Consider the following 15,673-nt stretch of genomic DNA (forward strand, 5'->3'; position numbering starts at 1 on the left):
CTGGTACCAAAGAAGTTACTATGTGAAAACTAATGCGAAACACAAATCCCTAGACATAGGTACTTAACAGTGTAGATTCTCACTTTGAAGCCTGTGGAATGGAAATTACTACAAATAATAAGTCAGTTATAATTTTGGTAGTTTACAGGGCTTCTGCAGGGAAAATATGTATCTTTCTAAACCACATGGAACAACTTTTGAGCAAAATATCTTCAAAACACAAGGATTTAATTAACATGGGTGATTTAATATTAACTTATTAACTACAAATAACAGCAGATGAGAACTAGAGCACATAATGGAATTGTTTAAACAAGTTTCAGTAGTTAAATTTCCCACTAGAGTACCTAGTACTTGTTATTGTAAGTCAAATTCTCAAAGGTCTGTCAGGCCATGATGGTCAGCGGCTTACAGTAAATCATATCAAACTGTGTGATAAACTGAAACACTCCTTTAAAAGTGCCAGGCCAGACAAATATGATAAGTTAGAAATATTCAACCCTCTTTTACAGCATATTGACTGGACCCCTGTACTTAAGGAGAGAAGTATTAATGAAAAATTTTATCTATTCTCTAATGAGTTTGTGTCGTTGTTTGAAGTTATATTTCCAAAAATAATCTTGAGACACAATCCTCAGGTTGCAAAATGGAAACCTTGGATTACTAAAAGGATCAGAATTTCCTGTAGAACAAAAAGAAATGTGTATGAATCCTTAAGGCTCTCTAATGATCCCATCAAAAACGAGGACTATAGATGGTACAGTATTTTAAAAAGAGTAATAAAAATCCAAAACTATTTACATAACATCTGAAATTGATAGCTCAAATAACAAATCAAAAACAAATTAGCAAGTTATGAAAATGGAGCATGGAAATATTGTAAAAAATACTGAGGAAGTAGATAATATCTTTAGTAAACCTTTTTCTAACAGCTACTGAAAAAATTGGCTGTGAAGGCTCAGTGAGTGATATGATAGCTCTTCTGCAAGCTAACAATACCAGAGTTTGCCAGATGCAGATAACCCCCATAACAATTATGAGATCAATAAGACAATAGGAGAGATTAAGTCAAAAAACTCTTATGGGGTTGATGATATTTCAGCTAAGATACTTAAGCACTGTCATGGCTATATAAATGCAGTCTTGTGTAATATTTTTAATGAATTCCTAAAACAAGGTGTTGTTCACTAAGATTAAATTACGCCTGTGTGAAACCACTTTTCAAGAAAGGTGAAAAAATCAATGTAACAAACTACCGCCCAATATCCCTGCTAACAAGTTTTTCAAAGGTCATTGAGAAACTGGTATTCAGAAGAATTGTTAATCACCTTAACAGCCATTACATTCATAGACAATGACATTTTTGTTTCCGCCAATGTCTATCAGTTAATTATGCTATTTTTCACTTTCACCGATCAAATTCTCGAATCTCTTAACAGAAAATTGGACCCAATTGGAATCTTATGTGAGCTATCCAAGGATTCTGACCGTGTCAACCATGTAATTCTGCTAAATGAAGCAGACTGCTATGGGTTAAGTGAAATAGTGGGCTTATGGATTAAATCTTACCATACTGATAGGAAACAACTGGTAATAATTACTGGCAGTAATGGATTCCCAGCTTTACCCAAGTGAGGCACAGTCAACACTGTAATGCCTCAAGGCTCAGTGTTGGGACCCTTACTGTTTCTTCTATTGATAAATGACCTTCCACACTGCACCACGTCAGTCAGGAAGTTCAACCTACTTGCTGACAACACTTCTCTTCTAGTTGAAAAAGCAACAAGGAACAACTGGGAAACTTCTGCAAACAATGCATTTGATGACATTCTGAAATGGTTTAACTGTAATGGACTATACATAAAAAAACTCATTATGTACAATTTCATATGGCACACAAAGAACTGGGGGATATAAATATAGAATGTAATGGACTACAAATGAAGCACGTCGACTCAGCTAAGTTCCTCGGTGTGTAGAAAGATTGCAAACTAAAAAACTAAATTGGTCCAACCATATCTTAGATCTAGAAAAAAGTCTACATTTTACAACATTTGCCTCACACATAACTGCATCAACCAGACATAAGGGTGCCATAACAGCTGATTATTTTGGTTATATCCATGCATTTTTGTGTAACAGAATCATCTTTTGGAACAACCAGCCCTTTGCAAAAAATGTTTCTTTTGCTCAGAAGAGAACTATATGCATCATGAATGGTGTGCAACCAAGGCGCTCGTACAGGAATCCGTTTAGGAAACTACAGGTATTTGCAATGCTATCTCAGTGCATATACTCCCTTGCATGTTTCATTAATAAAAACCACTCTCTCTTCAAAACCAATAGTGAATATCATGGTCACAACACAAGGACAAAAGAGCACTTTCATAGTGTCCAGTTAGACCTTACCCTTGTACAGAAAGGAGTAAATTATGCAGGTGTCATCAAAGGCCTTGCTCCTGCTTGCTCCTGAAACACCAGAGTTCAAGAGCAAACAGAAGCAATACCTAATACAAAAGTCATTCTATTCAATTAGTGAATTTTTTAGTGCACAGAGAAAGTTTTTATTATACAACTGAGTTCAATGTATGCATAAAGGTAAACTATTTATTGCTGTAGTGTTATATTGTTGTTCAAATACTTTGATATTGTTAATTTGAATGTGTACACGTAAGTATTAATCCTGATGTATGTAATATGTTTTTATTTCTTCTAGTGTTCCATGTTGTTACTATGAGTCTTGTCATGAATTAATCATGTTGCGTGCTGCTGTATTGTTAATACTGTTAAAATACTGACTCTTTCCATATCCTTGCAACTCAATTGCTATCAGAATCAATGGAACTCGCAATAAAATAAATAAATACATAAATATGAATAAAATAAAAAGAAACATTCCACACGGGAAAAATATATTAAAAAACAAAGATGCTGTGACTTACCAAACGAGAAAGCGCTGGTAGATAGACATAATAAAAAACACACAAACACACACACAAATTTCAAGCTTCTATATTATGAAGACTGTTTCTCTCTATGTAAGCTGACATCATCAAAACATTTTTGCACTTGGAGAAGAAAGTTGGTGACTGAAATTTCTTGAGAAGCTTCTATGTTTGGCAAATAAAACACCGTCTTTCATTTGCCTTCCCCACAACATTTTCTACATGTTCTTTCCAATTTAAATTGTTTGTAATTGTAATTTCTTCATATCAATTTATGGGCTTGTCACACCATTCAGATATCTTTTCTAAATCGTTTCACAATTTGTATTGACCTTTTGATGACTTTACTAGACAATTAATAACGGCATCATCTGCAAACAACCTAAGACAGCTGCTCAGATTGTCTTCTAAATCGTTTATTTAGATAAGGAACAGCAGAGGGCCTATAATGCTACCTTGTGGAATGCCAGAAATCACTTCTGTTTTACTCAATGGCTTTCCATCAATTACTACAAACTGTGACCTCTCTGACAGGAAATCACAAATCCAGTCACATAACTGAGACTTTATTCCACAAGGACGCAATTTCACTACAAGCTGCTTGTGTGGTACAGTGTCAAAAGCCTTCTGGAAATCTAGAAATACTGAATCAATTGGAAATCCCTTGTCAATAGCACTCAACACTGTGTAGAGTTAGTTGTGTCTCACAAGAATGTTTTCTAAATCTGTGTTGACTGTCTGTCAATAGACTGTTCTCTTTAAGGTAATTCATGATGTTTGAACACAATATATGTTCCAAAATCTTGCTGCATATCAACGTTAATGATATGGGCCTATAATTTAATGGATTACTCCTACCACCTTTCTTGAATATTGGTATGGTCTGTGCAATTTTCCAGTCTTTGGGCATGGATCTTTTGTCGAGCAGGTGGTTGTATATGATTGTTAAGTATGGAGCTATTGCATCAGCATACTCTGAAAGGACCGGAAGACTTGCTTTTATTAAGTGGTTTAAGTTGTTTCACTACTCTGAGGATATCTACTTATACATTACTTATGTTGGCATCTGTTCTTAATTTTAATTCTGTAATATTTAGTTCATCTTCTTTGGTGAAGGAATTTTGAAAGGCTGTGCTTCGTAACTCTGCTTTTGCTGCTTTTGCAGCACCGTTGTCAATAGTGTTTCCAATACTACCACACAGAGAAGACATTGTCTGTGTCTTGCCGCTAGCATACTTTACATATGACAAGAATCTCTTTGGATTTTCTGCCAGGTTTTGAGATAAAGCTTCTTTGCAGAAACTATTATAAGCATCTCACATCGGTGTCCACACTAAATTATGAACTTCTGTTAAAGATCACCAGTCTTTGAGATTTTGCATTCGTTTGAATTTGGCATGCTTTTTTTGTTGCTTCTGCGACAGTACAAAGGGGGATCAGCTCCATCATCTGTTAATTTATTTGGTATAAATCTCTAAATTGCTGTCGATACTATTTCTCTGAATTCAAGTCACATCTCATCCACACTTTCATTGTTAATTTGGAAGGAGTGGAGATTGTCTCTAAGGAAGATGTCAAATGAATTTTTATCTGTTTTTTTCTTTTTTAATGGGTATATTTTTTTGTTTATTTTTGGAGGATTTGGGGGTTACAGTATTCAATCTCGCTATGACAACCCTGTGTGTACTAATCCCTGTATCTGTTTCGATGCCTGTTATTAGCTCAGGATTACTTATTGCTAAGAGGTCAAGTGTTTTTTACAACCATTTACTATTCGCATTGGCTCATGTACTAACTACTCAAAATGAGTTTTAGGGAATGCATTTAGCACAATTTTGGATGATGTTTGATGCATACCTCCAGATTTAAACACGTATTTTTGCCAAAATATCGAGTGTAAATTAAAGTCATCACCAATTATAATTGTATGACTTGCGTATATGTTTGAAATTAAACTCAGATTTTATTTAACCTTTCAGTAATTGTACCATCTGAGTAGAGAGGTTGGTAAAAGGATCCAGCTATTATTTTATTCTGGTTGCCAAGAATGACCTCTGCCCGTACTAACTTACAGGAACTATCAGCTTCAGTTTCGCTACAAGATAAATTACTTCTAACAGGAACAAAGACGCCACCACCAAATGTGTTTAGCTTATCCTTTCACAACACCATTAGGTTCTTCACAAAAGCTTCATCTGACCTTATCTCTGGCTTTAACCAGCTTTCAGTACTTATAATGATTTGAACATCAGTGCTTTCTATTAGTGCTTGGAGCTACTACAATTTAAAACTGTTATATTGATGATTCTTCCTACGTTTGACTTGCACCCTTTGAGAGTGAAGCCCTTTTTGTATTTCCTTGAGACCCTCTAACCTACAAAACTGCCCAGTCCATGCGACACAGCCTCTGCTGCATGTGTAGTCACCTCCTGTGTATAGTGGACACCTGACCTATTCAGCAAAACCCAAACCCCACCCCTCTTTGGTGCAAGTTGAGGCATCTGCAGCCTACACAGTCACAGAACTGTATGAGCCTCTGATTCAAACCCTCCACTCAGCTCTCTACCAAAGGTCCACAAACGGTCCTGTTGACTATGCTTTCATCTTGCAAGCAAGACTGGCAGCCTTTACCACTTCTGTTAGCAGTTTGAAACCAGAGAGAATCTTTTCCAATACAAAGTGACACACATCATTGGGACCAGTGTGAGTCACCACCTGCAGTTGGCTGCACGCTGTGCTCTTCATGGCATCTGGGCATCCTTGGCAGTCATGTCCCTAAAGGGCCCCATAACAAGCCCAACATTCGAGCTCCCAACTACCAACAATCCCACCCTCTGTGACTGCCTGGATCTTGTAGGCTGAGAGGTTCTCACTAAAATGAGGCAAGCGATTGCATCTGGCTGAGGGTCAGTGTCAGCCACAGACAGAATCTGTTTGTCAGACCAACAGGGGAAGCCTTATGTGCGGCCCCCTGATAAGTCTTTTGCAGCCTGCCATGGCCCGAGGTGATCTCCCACTCAATCACAAGTGAGTGGTCAACTTCAGTGTCAGCAGTAACTGGACTGGTCACCAGTGCAGGCCAGTCAGTGGATTCAGAGGTGCTGGATGGTTGTTGGATCTGCATGGCCAGACCACGAAGTGATGCTCATCCACTGCAGCTTCAAGTTGTGTAACTGAAGCCATCTCAGCCTGTAGCTGAGGGCAAAGTGTCACCAACTCAGCTCACATTCACACACAGCCATCACAGTCCCTATTCATACTAAAGACCGTCAAAAACTACATTACACAGACAGACAAGGGCAATTGAAACATGCAGTGGAACTCTACTGTAGACATGAAGAAAATTGCAAGGACTGTGCCTAATAGATTGGATTACCACACAGAGACTCAAAAACTGAACTAACAAAGTGCACAGGTGAGATTAAATAACGTGGTGATTAGGAACTTGAATATTTCACAAAGTCAGTTTACTTCCCGATGCAAACAAAAACACATGAACTGTGTCAATTAAATATTAAATTAACACACAGAAACTCCAGAAACTTAACTAGCAAAGCACACAGATCAAACTCCTGGTTAGTAACTTGTAAAATGTCACAAAATTGGTTACTTCGCTGTGATTGCTTGTTCTTGCCCAGCTGCTGCTAACTGATATATGTTCTGAACATGCCTGCCAGTATACACCTAAAGATGCAAGAAGGCTCTGCACAGAAGTATTGTAGCGGCAAGTTATTGTCATCTGGAAGTTTGCCTCAAATTTCATGGAACAATCTAATGACTTGCTGTTCTATGTACTGGCTGTTTATAGGTTTGTGATTAATAATTTTCTTTCTGTGCTAAAGTTACTAAAGGGAAGTGCAGACTTTTCCTTCTAGTATCATATTGGTGAATATGATTATTTACTTTTAAACTGGGATGGGTTATTGACAACAAATTTCATTAGTGAATAAATTGGTATGCAATCAGGCTGTGGTAAATATTCTTACATACTTAAATAGATGCCTGCAAGATGTGCATATGTGAATTCCACATATAATTCTAACTACTTTCTTTTGTGCAATTAACATTTTTTGCCTAAGTAAGAAGTTACCCAGAATATTATCCTACAGCACAATCAGTGAATGACAATGTACAGAATATGTTAACTTATTGAAATATATGAACCCAAAGTTGTAAATTATTCTTAAGACAAAAACAGACAAACCTAAACATTTTAAAAGGTCTATTATATGATTTTTCTAGTTTAAATTTTTATCAGTTGGCATACCCAAGAACTTTCTTCTTTGTTTGTGATTTCTCCTTGGTAAACTACATTCATAGCAGATGGGGTATTTCTAACAGTACAAAACTGGATGCACTACATTTCTTTCAAGATCTAAAGCTGAAATTTATGCACACTCAGTTAATAATTTTAACGGAGACATCATTTCTTATTTTCCCTATTCATGCTTCTTTAATAGGGTTTACACAAATTCAAATAAAAAGGTAGATAATGAACATAGAAGCAGAATGCTAATTTGCCCTGGTCCAACCCTGTGGAATGTCCATTATAATGAATATATGATGTTGCTGTTTGTATTACTCAGACATCCTAGTGCAACTTTCTACGCCTTGTTTTTTAAACAAAAAGTAAACAGACATGCACTCAACCTTGTATCCCATAAAAAATTAATTTATCTAGTAGAATATTATGACTAACACAATCAGACACCTTTGATAAGGTACAGTAGATTCCATCTGCTGACAGGTTATCATTAAAAGATTTTACTATGTACTCAGTGATATTATAAACAGTTTCTGCGGTAGATCAGCCCTTTGGAAATTCAAAGTGTGGTTGACTAAGTATCATATTACATGCCACCATAATCTGCCAGACCTGTGCCACTTGTTCAATACCATACAGTGTAATTTTCAGGTTTAAAGTGCAGTCTGCTAAAGTCCAGTTTTCTCCCAGCTTTCTTTATTCATGTCAGAGGTACACTAAAATGAACACATACACAATATGTACAAAGAAAACTATACAGTATTCACCCAGAATTGGGCAACTTTGATAGCACTGGGTGCTGCAGACATTAAGTCCTTCACACTACAGCTGACTGGGCATGAGTTACATTTGAAGAGATGCCAGGTTGTCTGCAATTCACCGCATTCACACAGTGTTGTGTTGGCAGTTGGCAGTTGAAAGTTCCCTTTAATGAGATTGTCCCTCGATCTTGCGACTTCGGTCCGTAGTCTGTTCAAGGACTTCCGGATGACCCACTTCTCCATGTGTCCAGGTGACAGGGATTCTTGTGGTGTCATTCAGTTTGACAGGTGTTGGCATCTTCCTTTCCACTTGGTGAGTCACTAGCTGCAGCTGATCCTTCTAAGGACTGTGAAGTTGTTAGGAAACTCTTCCTGGACTTCATTCATGGCTTGGAAGGTTGATGTCCAAAGAGTGGATGTGAGGTCAGTGTATTTGATTTATGCCTCTCAATGTTAGCAGTGGTCTCTCTTCTGATGTCACGTGGAGCAATCCCAGTGAGACATTGAACTGTGTCCATGGGGGTTGGCCTTAGGCAGCCTGTAACAATCCTACAGCTGTCATTTAAGGCTACATCAACCTGCTTTGCATGTACTGGATTGTATCTCACTGGGCTAGCATACTCTCCTGCAGAATAGCATAAGGCAAGAGATGTAATGTTCCTTGTAGGTCAGTGTACAGTCAACAGTGACACCCAAATACCTGCGGTGAGAACAATATACTAGTGCAACTCCATTCCAGAATATTTCCAGTTTCCTGTCAGCTTGTTTATGTTTTCCCAGCTGAACACAGAATATTTTGGTTTCCTCTTGAGGAAAGACAAGGTAATTCCTTCCTTCCAGCATCTAAAGGCCATAAATAAATTTTTGTGGCCCACATATTTCATAGAGTTACAGTCCTTTTAAGTCATGTGAATTTTTATGAGTGGTTTATCCCATTTTTGTTTGTAATTATCTAACCGCCCAACCAACTGCCTAAGAAAGGACCAAAATTACTGTGCCCTACACCATTACCCTTGTTTTAGATCATCTCAATGTAGCACTGCAAACAGCACAATGCCTAGTCACCTAATTTTCTCATAGAGATAAGAAAATAGACATATTTTTTCCCCCAGATCCATAATGAGGAGATCATCAAGGATGTAGAACATGTTGTAAAACCGTAGTACAAAAAATAGCAATAGTACAAAAAAACTATTTATAAAAACAAAGAGAGATGCTAACCCTCCTTCCACAGATTCTAACTAAAATTGCTCACTGTGATTGTGGAATAAGTAAAAAAAATCTTAAACATATTTTCATTTTATAGGTAATCACAAACTTGTTACAAAACATGAAAATGTACATTTCAATGTGGTTGGTTTGGTTGTTTGGGGAAGGAGACCAGACAGCGTGGTCATCGGTCTCATCGGATTAGGGAAGGATGGAGAAGGATGTCGGCCATGCCCTTTCAAAGGAACCATCCTGGCATTTGCCTGGAGTGATTTAGGAAAATCACGGAAAACCTAAATCAGGATGGCTGGATGCGGGATTGAACCGTCGTCCTCCTGAATGCGAGTCCAGTGTCTAACCACTGCGCCACCTCGCTCGGTTCTCAAACAGAAAATATGCTTGCACTTATTTGCTGTAATCAGAATACTGCGATGAAGATGTATAGAACTCAGGTTTTACAAACTCTCACATTATTTGATATTATCAGTAATATATAGTAAAATGAAGTTAACTGAACCACTCTATTAAAGTGAAAGACTATGGAAATTTTAGTCTTCAGAAAATTTAGTATGTTCACAAGCCTTCATCACCTCATCTAAACTTTTGATCACTACAAATATAACTGCTGTGTCGTTAACCATTGTTGAGTTAACAAGATTCAAAGCAAATGTTTCGCTGTTCTTTTGTTTTATGATTAGTCACTGATGTATCAATTATGTTTCTGATGATGTCATTTAAAAATATATTTCTAAACATTGCTTTGTATATCTCATTTTCGAACGTTCTTTTAGTTTAGATTATGCTGTTGCAAAATATCTTCACAAATGCATATGGGGTTAAGAGAACAAAACATTTTCGGGTTTACTTATCAGTGGTTCAGTTAACCCCACTAAAAACTAGCCTTTGACCTACTTTAAAGATAATGTGCTGCACCATGTCCAACCAGGCTTTGGGGGTAGTACTAAAATCTCAGCTTGGATGGTGCTACTCTGGTTTGTATTATTACATACCAGTATAAGCAATACTAAGAATAAAAATAAAATGTACTGTAAATTACAATGTTCATAATGCCAAGAATAAGAGAGTGAGGCCTCAATCAATGAGGTTATCCAGCAGACCTGCTGAAAGGTGCAGTCAGTCAACATATCCATGAAAAAATTTCTTTGTAGGAATTAGAAATAAGTATGGGCATTCCTATATCAATCCATAAATCTACACAGAAGAGGTGCTTGTTCTATGATTTGACAATATCAGTTTCAGTGCATTAAATGAACACTTAAAAAGTGAAAGAAAACAGTTTCTGACTGTATAGCTTCTGCATGCAATTTTAATTATGGTTTAGCCACAAAACTGCAAAAAATTTGTGATATGAATTTGATAAGGGGAATCAAAAATCTCGACAAAATAATTGGGAAAGAGAAGACATAGTAGGACTGGAATGGTTCAGGGCATTCAGTAAACAAAACAGACTTTCATAATGAAAACCAGAACAGGCAAGAGTATCAAGGGCCACTAACTTTACAGAGGCAAAAGCTAAATTGTTATTTGGCATTCTGGCTTTCCTTAAAGGAAAATGAAAGCTTGAAGCACAAGATATACACAATCTGGATGAGACAGCACAAACCACTGTGCAGAAAGAACTAAAAGTATTGGCTCAGACTAGCTGCAGATTGTTTGGCATATGGTACATCTGCTGACAGAGGTTCACAAGTGACAATGGCTACAATAATAAATGCTGTGCTCACATTGCTTATGTTTCCAGTGCACTTTAAAGATAATGTGCTGCACCACGTCCAACCAGGCTTTGGGGGTGGTACTAAAATCTCAGCTTGGATGAACAGTGAATTATTTTTCCAGTTCTGCAGCATTTGATCAAACATGAAAGACCCAAAATGATTCTCAACAAGACACACAAGTGTAGCAGCAGTAACTTATGCAAAGAACAATGGTATTATTTTGCACACAAGCCAAGAATTACATTCTCTTAATTTGGGATTTTTCCTAATAATACAACACACTGTGATCTATGGTAACACAGAAGTATGAATCACAACATTTAATGTTGGTGTACTAATTTTCAGAATGTTTCCCCTCACTTTCATCAGCTGAGATATATGCCACAATTTGAGGGCAACAGTGAACCACTGAACACAGATATTTTTGGGACTGACAATTATCAGCCATCTTATTTGAATCAGGTACATTTGACAATTGAATCTACCCAAATTATTTATTTGCCATCTTCTTCCACTGTTGATGTTCTTGGCACGATTGTAGCTGAAGATCTAAACATGCTTCAGCTTTCTATAGAAGTCAAGTCATGGCAAAACACATGAACCAGTATCTTCACAAAACATTTGATTATTCTGAAACCACTATTCCAAGAAGGAAACAAACTAATAAAACTAAATCAATGATTCTGACATACATTCCATCGAAAACACTCTTGAAGAAGAAGCTAGATTAGGCATATGATATATGATGTAATAGGCATATAGGAAAACTTTTTTTTTTTCAGTTTCAACATTTTGTTGACCCAGTGCAGCAAAATTTTTAATATTTCATGAAGCATTTGACAGTCTGTCAAAGTCACAGTACATGTGTTTGGCTACTAGTTTCCAACTACCAAGTTCATTCTCAAGCCTGGCATACTGAGGCTGCACTGAAAGTGCCGGACCTTAATAACAAACATTTGCCATTTTGATGGTTGTTATTAAGATCAGACACTTTCACTGCAGCTTGAGAATAAACCAGCTGGTTAGAAACTAGTTGTCAAACATATGTACTCCAACTGTGACAACTTGTTAAGAAACATTTCATGAAATATAGAAAAAGGTTCTATAAATAAAAATAATAAAGACTTAAAGGGAAAAGTATTTGAATCGCCAAATCTGAAGAGTTTGATGGATTTGTTACCTATGACAACTCATCTTCAGCAGTGAATATTTCACCAAACAAAAAAAGACTCATTATTCTTCAGGAACTTTCAATGCTGTGAAACTTTATGGCAAAGATTCTATGACTTTCAGACATCATGTTGTTAAGGTATTGCAAGTCCTTAAAGCTGGAGCTCAGAAACAGATCTCCTGTGCCTTATCTCTCCAGTCACCTACTACCTTCCAAAGTCCCGCTGTCTGGCAACAGAGGAGCATACCCTTCATGACTCAGTACCAGCCAGGACTTGAGCAACTGAATCACATTCTCTGCCTGGGTTTCGACTATCTCTCATGACCTGAAATGAGGGATGTCCTATCCATTATCCCCCCCACCCTTACCACAATGGTAGTCCACTGCCCTCCAAACCTACACAATATCCTTGTCTATCCCTTCACAGCCCCTGCTCCCAACACATTGTCTTGTGACTCATATCCCTGTAACAGACCTAGATGGAAGACCTGTCCCATTCATCCTCCCACTACCACCTATCCCAGTCCAATCACCTATTCCATCAAAGGAGAGTACCTGTGAAACCAGTCATGTGATCTAGAAATTAAGCTGCAACCACTGTGCTGTATTCTAAGTGGGCATAACAACCAAGCTGTCTCAGGGTGTATACGTGGACACGGAGAAAAAAATCCTGGATTTTTCCTGGATTTCCCGGTTAAAAATACACTTTCTCCCGGGTTAAGATACACTTTTTCCATGTTAAGTGACAGTATACTCTTATTCGGCACTGTAAAACTCATCAATCCTTTGAATGTTTATGGTTTTATATACCGGAATAGAATTTCCAGGCACTTTAGAAAAGGAAACTCAGGGGGAAAAACACGTTTTGAAAGACCTTTGATGTGCAGCAACATGTACACTGCATATTTTTGTATTATGAAGGTATAAATTCGAATTCACCAAACACTGCATGTCACTTTCCGAAGCACTCAAATCAAGATTGCGATGCACTTTTGTAAGCCCGTCATAGCTAATGTCACGTGATCTCGCCAGCTGATGACAGCATAGGATATGTGATGTAGTAAGCCAATAGCAAGATCACTCTTAAGTAGCGCGAACACACAAATAAGAAAAGTTAATGGTTTAAATTAATATATATAGCATTCACATATAATATTGGTCTCGAAGATTAATAAGCTGGAAGAGAAGCTAAGTTTCTACATATAATGTTGATCTTTTTTGCGCTTGTTACACTTTAAGATACATCACACAAATGTGCCAGTAAATTTTTTTAATAACGATGTAAATGTCTGATCTTTTGGGCTCGAAATTCTTCTAAATGGTGGTCCTCAAAGAGTTGATTTTTAAATGAGAGTCAAACACTTTGTGATTTATGAAATTCATCGTACATTCTCGCACATAGCTCATCTTAAGTAAAAGGAAATCTGCTTTGAATGTAACGCTTTTCAAAACCACCATTTGTAATGTTTTCCTGCAACCTGTTAGAAATAGGTTCGTTTCTGCAGTTGCATGAGAGCACCAGATAACAAGCGTCACCGCGCTTGCGCAGCTACAATGACGCAGGAAGTCCATATGTTCGTACATGTAAAACATTAAAAGATCTTACATTATGTCATAAAAGAAACAAGACACCAGAGGATACTTCAAGAGCATCGGAATTTTGTGAACCATACTAAAATGCATAATTCTGCTTAAAATGCACATTTGTATGTAAATTTTCTTGCAGTACTGTATTATCTCATGTTTTGTTCTTTATTATGACGTAATCCCATACGTGCTCTTGACATGCAGTGAACAGTTGAAACTAGCCAACAGTGTGAAATTAAACACTTAGTTTCAAATAAATTGACTGCCTCAACAGAAAAGATTAATAAAAGCCAAATCTCTTTAGCAAACCGGCAAAAATAGCTTCATTGTTCTGTAAGGCGATTAATGTTTGACTGTCAGAAAGGTGGTAATAAAATCGAAAACTAATGACATATTTTAGCCTTCCGTAATAACGCGAACGTATTTTAATTCATTTGATAGCTCCCGGCCACAAAAATCCGTTTTGTTATCATATAACGTGAGAGCAATAAACGAAGAGAAAACAACAAAATCACTAAACGTACACACAGGTCACGAGGAGACGACCCACCTCCCCACCACACGTCATACTGCTCTGTGCATCAGCCCCAAATTTACTAATTTCCGAACTGGGGCAATATTAAGTAGTGTTGCCCAGCCACACTTCTGTAACCAGAAGTGGGAGAAGGTACTACTCATACACGACTCAACTGCGTGTGCACAAGAGCCTGCCCGCAACTGCTCAAATGAATCTAATTTAAGCAGTTGTCACGCCACGCTCATCAGAGGCAATTTGCATAGTCTTCCTAAAGCCTTTGCCACACTTTGCTGTTGGCAGACGCTTGCATAAGCACTGTTTTGTTGTTGTACACGGCGCATTTCCTTTGAAACTTAAGTCCCCCCCCTCTCGTCCATGTTTTGTTGCTGCAGTATTATACTGCAGTAGCAGGAATCGGTAATATCCTTTGTTAGAGTATTGGTTCTTACCAATCAAAATTACAAAAATTTAACTGAAAACTAAAACAATGAAAACTTCCCAGAATTCTAAACAATTCCCAGGTTTTTCCTGGTTTTCTCCCGGATGAAAAAATTCCCGGGTTTTTCCCGGAACTTCCGGTTGTCCCAGGTCATATACACCCTGTGTCTGCTCACACTAATGGCCACTGACAGAATGTGTCCAAGAAACAGCTGGACCACCCAGTTGATGGGCATGCTACCTGACACAACATACTTAATTTTAATGACTCCTTCACAGCCTGTGCCTTCTGGATACTTCCTGACAACACCAGCTTCTCTGAATTGCACAGGTGGGAATTTTCCCTGCAACATGTTCTACATTTCCATTACCCTCCAGGCCTCAACCTTCATTAATTATTGTCCTTCACCCATCCATTCTCTTCCCTTTCCCACTCAACAGCCTTCCATTCCACAAGCCACCAGCCTTTTCCACTCCCTCACCCTCGCCCCCCCCCCTCCACCAATGCCCTCTTTTTAACTACCTGATTGTACATAGCTGCCCTACCGTCCTCCACCTCATCCCTGTATGCTCCCACAGTCAGCACTTTACCAACCCTCAACAGTATCTTGCCCTCACTCCCATCCCCTGTCCCAGCCGCCCCCTCACCCCCATCAGCCAGGCTGCTTCTCCCATTATGAGAAGTTGCTCACAGTCTGGCCTCTGCAGTTGGAGAGAGTCATCGTGCATGAGTGAGCTGCATTTGTATGAATGTGTTTGTTTATGTTGCGTATTTCAGAGGGAGGTCTTCTGGCTGAAAGTTACATGTTAAGTAGTCTTTTTGTTTTGCATCTCTGTGACTCAATACCTCTGCTATATGGTGAGAAGCACTCTATCATTTTCATTATTCTGTTCTGCAATTTCCATTGTTTGCATCAACATAAGAGCTCTCTCTGACTGACAGCCACACAGTTTCCTTTTTGTACCGCAAAATATCTTTATTCCAAGTAATCCATGTTTCTTTTCCTTGTAGATTTTGATACAACCTGGGTTACTTTATGGAGGA

Source organism: Schistocerca americana, chromosome 2, assembly GCF_021461395.2.
Source record: "Schistocerca americana isolate TAMUIC-IGC-003095 chromosome 2, iqSchAmer2.1, whole genome shotgun sequence".
NCBI lineage: Eukaryota > Metazoa > Arthropoda > Insecta > Orthoptera > Acrididae > Schistocerca > Schistocerca americana.